Here is a 6,385-nt window from a genome sequence, read left to right on the forward strand (position 1 = left end):
CTTACAGGCGGGAGTCAGAGCCTGTGCGTATCCGTCAGGGGCGTGGGCACACAATCAGGGACCTCTGTTCTACAGGAGGGTAGCTTCCGCAACATCGTTAATCAACTAGATATAAAATTTTCAAAAGAGGGTAGCCTCCTCCTGGCTCTAGGACGGCTAAGGGCAACTAGCCCAGGAAATCTCCAAGAGTCTTTTCCTGGTTGGACCAGTAACACTGTGTCACGTTTGCACAGGGCTTTACAGTTTACAAAGTACCTCCGCACACACCATCTCACCTGATCCTTCTGGAGTTCCAGGAGCTAGTCCTTGCTGAGAGTGCCATTTACCAAGGAGGAAACGGAGGCCCTGAAGGGCTACACAGCTGTTAAGTGGGGAAGGACAGTTCCAGAGTTCTTTGCTTTTTTTTTTTTTTAACATCTTTATTGGAGTATAATTGCTTTACACTGGTGTGTTAGTTTCTGTTTTATAACAAAGTGAATCAGTTATACATATACATATGTTCCCATATCCCCTCCCTCTTGCACCTCCCTCCCTCCCACCCTCCCTATCCCACCCCTCTAGGTGGTCACAAAGCACCGAGCTGATCTCCCTGTGCTATGGGGCTGCTTCCCGCTAGCTAGCTATTTTACGTTTGCTAGTGTCTATATGTCTACGCCGCTTTTACTAACCGCTTCGGCTTTCTACAAGTTCACGTGATGATACAATGTGGATGCATATGCATGTACTTTCCTGGACATTACTGAGCCTTCTCTGCAAATAAAATTCATCCGGGTTCCCCAGCATGAGGTCCATTAAGCCACCCTTGCGCTTTGCAACGGCAGGGCTGGGGGCCTGGGAAGCGGGATAGTAGGGGCTTAGGTCTCTCCCGCCAAGAGGGGGCACTTATAGTTCTTCTTTCTTTCCATTTTGCTTCTGGACCAGAGGTCTTATATTTATGTCATCCCAGAACAAATAGAGCCATGAAGACGTTTCACAGGTTTCACGACTGATTTTGTGGGCACTCCCAGTTGGTGTATCATGTCTCTTTCCTGAGCGTCTGCTTCGTGCCAGAGAGTGTGTTAGCTCCACAGCAGCCCTGACTGTGAGGGAATCACCGACCCTACTTTATAAACAAACCTGGGCCCACGGAGGTGGAGTCTTACCCAGACGCATGCAGCTAACAGCCAACCTGATAAGACCCAATTCCACCTCGCCTTTGGAGAGAGAGGGGGATGGAAGACATTCGAGGGACATTACCCCTCATTTTGGGGAAGAAGTTATTTGTTCAGGTCGTATAACCGGTAACTGTGTGGGCACAGGGTTCTCCGGTTCTAACCCATCATCCAGGCATGGCTGGCTCTGGGCTATAGCTACCATGGCCATGGGACTGACGCTACCATCATTGTCATAAAATATTCACTTACATTTGTTGAGGACTTCCATTTTCCTGGATCATCTTATTTTCCAGATGGGTATAATGACTGCACCTATTTTACAGACAAGGTAAACAAGGCTTTCAAAGATTAAAAACAGAAAGAGAGTCACAGACATAGAAAACAAACATAGTTACCAAAGGGGAAGGGAGAGGGACACATTATGAGTATAGGATTAAGAGGTACAAACTACTATGTATAAAATAGATAAGCAACAAGGATGTATTGTACAACACAGGGAAATGTAGCCATTGTTTTGTAATGACGTTACATGGAGTATAGTCTATAAAAATATTGAATCACTATGTTGTATACCTGAAACTACTATAATATTGTAAATCAGCTATACTTCAGTTTAAAAACATGCTCGAGGACAAACCAGGGCACGTTAGATCTGAGACTCCAGCCTGGCACCCAGGCTCCCGAGAGAGACGAGAGGTCTAGGGAGAAAGGCCGCAACTGCCTTAAAGCAAGACTCAGTCCCGTCCTGAAAAGCAAGTTGCTTAGGACTGTTTAATCTTCCACAACTCATTTGAGAAGCAAAGGACTTGTGGAGGTTCAAATGTCGGACAGTTTTACAAAAGTGTAAAGAGTTTCACAACATGGAGACAAATTGTGTTCCATGGCCACCTCCCAGCACCTTCCAGGGAAGAAAACACGACAGCTTAGATGGGGCGTCCTTCCCTAATGGTGGCTGTGGAGATCTGAGACCCTGGGAGCCACATGCAAAAATGTATGTATGGATAAAAAAGATGTGGTACATGTATGCAATGGAATATTACTCAGCCATAAAAAAGAATGAAGTAATGACATTTGCAGCAACATGGATGGACCTGGAGATGATCAGACGAAGTGAAGTAAGTCAGAGAAAGACAAATATCACATGATATCACTTACATGTGGAATCTAAAAATATGATACAAATGAGCTTATTTACAAAAGAGAAATAGACTCACAGACATAGAAAACAAGCTTATGGTTACTAAAGGGGGAGGGAGGGATAAATCAGGAGTTTGGGATTAACAGATACACACTACTATATATAAGACAGATAGCCCACAAGGACCTACTGTACAGCTCAGGGAGCTCTGCTCAATATTCTGTAATAACTTACAAGGGAAAAGGATCTGAAAAAGAATATATATATATATTCAAATAACTGAACCACTCTGCTGTACACCTGAAACATTGTAAATCAACTCTACTTTAATTTTTAAAAAATTTCAGGAAACAGAACCAGCTCCTGTCAGACGGGACATGGTCATTCAGTGCCTTATGCAGTAATACTTCAACCATGACACTCTGGCTTGTTAATCTCTAATAAAAACTTTGTAGTCAACATTCTCAAAAAAAAATGTGTGTATGTGTGTGCGTGTGTGTGTGTGTGTGTGTGTGTGTGTAGAAGGGGGCAGGACACGTGGACCAAGGGAGCAGAATGGCACGTCTGTCCTCAAACGCTGCTGGTCACCCAGGGCTCTGGGCCCACAGAGAGGAATTTAGTGTCATCCTCAGCAGGGTGGCCAGCCTGGTGACTGAGGGCTGCAGGAGGGTGATGTGATGACATCACCAGCAGGACACCCTGGGCTCAGCACGTGGCCAGGACACGTGGGCGCCTCTGCGTACGGCTGTGTTGGTCCCGCTGCCCAGCTGCGCTCTGGGTCAGGTGAGCTGTGCCGAAGGCAGCCACGAAGAAGACAAGGAAGGCATTGCCCCTCTCCTCCTGCTGCCCCAGCACCAGAAGGAGAAGCTGGACTCCCGACCGCAGGAGCCCACGGGCACCGTAACCTTGCAGCACGCAGGGGGCAAGGGCTGGTGTTTCTTGAGCGCTTTCTCTCTGGGACCCTTTGACCCAGTGCCAGCCCCTCCCTACACCTGACCCCATGACGGTCGGGCAGCAGCCCTGGATGTTCGCTGCACCTTGCCCATGTCCACCTCTGGCCATGAATGCAGAGGGGGAAGGTCTAGTCCGAACTTTGGCAGAGAAATAGTTTGGGAGTTTCATCAAGAGGCGAACAGCAACCGTGTGTACACATCAATGAGCTGGTCCACTGTCTAAAAGGACGGGTGTTTGTTTAGCTGGGCATGTGTTGTTAGCACGCGTCTGCCAGGTAAAGGGAGATGGGGGGGCTGGAGAGACGAGCAGAGTCGGGCCGATGCCTTCAGTGGTGCCTACCCTCAGATAGGAGGCAGGTGTGTGCGTCATCAAAGGGGAAGCTGTAGGAGAGCCAGATGGGAACTGAGAAGGGGAATATCCTTCTAGATTCTGAGCCACAGCCCTGCTATGCGATGGCTGGGGTGGAGGACCCACTGGAGGCTGGAGCCAAGCCGTCTTTGAGAGTCTGTGGCATCACAGGACCCATTAAATATCTGGACCCCCTTCTTCCCAGATTTTAAGACTTCTCCCCATCGGCAGCAGTGCGAAGGGACCTCGTTCCTCTATGTCTCTTTTCCCCTTTGGGAAATCACCGTTCTTATAATTGTGCTCACCCCTCATCAGCTGGGATGATTTACCAGCGGCTGGTCCCTGTTCCTGTTCTCTCTTAAGAGATCATAGACACGGAGATGATGATTATTAGTATGAATCTTTAGAAGAGAATAAAAATCTTTTTAAAAACCTCTTATTCAAAATCGTGGCATTTGAATCATTTTTGAGCTACCAAACGGAATTTATTTGGGCTAGTTTAAAGGCTAATTGATACAATTTCAATTTCAAATGGAAACACTACTTATAATGCATTGTCATTCATCTTAATGGGTGTTAATGTTGAAACATAATTGAGACTCTTTGCCTGAGAGCATCATTAACCCCGTTATTGCTGATCAATGTACAGAGATGTTCAAATACAGATGCTCGTCTGCTCTGATTGGATGCACAGTCTGGGCTCTCCATCCTGAGAATTTCTGGAAGAAGAAGGAGCCTTGCAAATGCTTTGGTGTGTAACCCTTGGATGTTGAGGAAATGAGACAAAACATGTGGTGCCTCGCATCCTGCCTGGAACAGAATAAGGACTCAAGAAATAGTTTCTGTTTCTCATGTAGATTCTAATCTTTGCAGCTGTTCTCCAAAAGTTATATTTATTTTCTTTTCCCAAGCCGCTTGGAGATCCCCATTGGATCTAGAATATATATTAAGCTACAGAAAGTCTCTTAGGATGCGTAATCATCATTTGCACTTTCTGTATAGGACAGACACGCCACAAAATCTTTCTTATGCGTTAGAACATCCATCTTCCCAGCAGCCCCGTGGCGTATGTATTACTGTTCCACTTTACGTATGAGGACACGGAGGTTTGAAGATGTTAAAAAGTCCCCAAATTCACAGGTAAGGTGCTTATTAAGGGATGGAGCTGAAATTTCATCTGACGCTTTGGCCCAAACCGCTAATGATTACACTGGGCCAAACTCTGATGTAGGACGCGCCACACGTTTCCAGAAGAAAAAAAGTGATTTCAGCTGGCTCTCTTCTGTCATAAACCTCTGCCCTTTTCAGTTCCCTTTGCCTCAGGCACCCTTCACCCCAGGGCCCAAAGCCCACCACCGTGACCATTTCCCTGAACGGACTCCCCGGTGTTTCCTCAGTCATCGGGGATGTGGTGGGTCCCCCCTCTGCCCTCAACTCTCAAGGGCAAATCTTCCAAAGCATTACTGAGAACTAAAATGTCTGGGCTTGTCTTCCGTTGACGGTGTTTTCGCAGGTCTCTACTGACAGCAAAGACCATGATAAGTGGGTGCCTCACGCTCTCCCCATGGGGGTCTTCTTTTTCTGGTTTATCAAGGTGAGAAGTGCATTCAAAACCTCCCGGCATCAGCGAAGCCTTGCCGCAGCTGGGCATCGAACCAACACATTGACCCAGAGCATGTGACGTGCCAGGGCTCTGAACACTGTGTACACGTACAGGAAAGATCTTGCCTCTGATAGGAAGGAGTTGTCTACCGTTTAGTGCAGAAATCAGGTGTAAACAGTACAGTGGTTCAAGGTGCTGACTGTGACGGCAATGCTTCGCTTTCCTGAGCCTCTGTGCTAGGTGTCAACGTGCTCAGTCTGGATCAATCCTCACAGTGAACCCTATGAAGGAGCGTTTTACGTGTGGGGACACTGAGGTCTAGAGAGGTAAAAATGACCTCCTTGAGGTGATGTGGCCATCAGGTGACAGGATTGGGACGCACGTCTCTTTAGCCTGGCCGCAGAGCACGAGCTTTCGACCACCCCACAAGGCTCCACCGTGGAGGGAGGACAGACAGAATCTCCAAGCTTGAGCGAGAGCTTGCCAAGCGAAAAAGAAGAGCGGGCTCTTCCCAGATGAAGAAATAGCGCGCGCCGAAGCCCAGGGGTCAAGGTCATCTCATGCTTTGGGAAACCCATGCAGTGTTACTGAAGCAAACTTCCTGCTGACGGGTGGGGCAGGGACACAGGGAGAGAAGAGGAAGTGGCGAACAGGAGGCAGGGGCAGGTCACAGAGGGCCTTGTGGCTCTGCAAAGCCAGGGGGTCAGTCCAGCTGTTGATGGGGAGCCCTTAAAGAAGGCGGAGGCCCCCGAGGTAGGGCCATCCAGTGCCCGGGTTAGGGCGACCACATGGCTGTGTGTGGGATGGCGGGGGGGAGCTGCAGGCCGTGCACCTGGATGTGGGGACCAGGGCTGTGCCCCAAGCGCAGGGCTGCTGCGAGGGTCCAGGTGGGGCAGGAGGGGGACTCTGAAGCTGTTTCATGGGTAGAAGCATCAGTATTTGGTCAGAAAGTGGGCGAGCGCCTGGGGGGGGTGGTAACTGGGTGTCATGGTCTGTGTGGCAAGCAGCAGAAAGGGACCCACTTAGGCAAGAAAGAAACTTTGTCTGAAGAAGGTTAGTTAGCATGGCTCAGAGTTAAGAAGAGTCGAAATCCCCACCTCGGAGCTGGAGGGCCACAGGAGCATGAGGTGTGAAGCTCTATTTCTTCTGGTCTCTTTGACTCCAAATGTGACCGTGTGCTACTAGATC

The sequence above is a fragment of the Globicephala melas genome, chromosome 9 (assembly GCF_963455315.2).
Source record: "Globicephala melas chromosome 9, mGloMel1.2, whole genome shotgun sequence".
Taxonomy (NCBI): Eukaryota; Metazoa; Chordata; class Mammalia; order Artiodactyla; family Delphinidae; genus Globicephala; species Globicephala melas.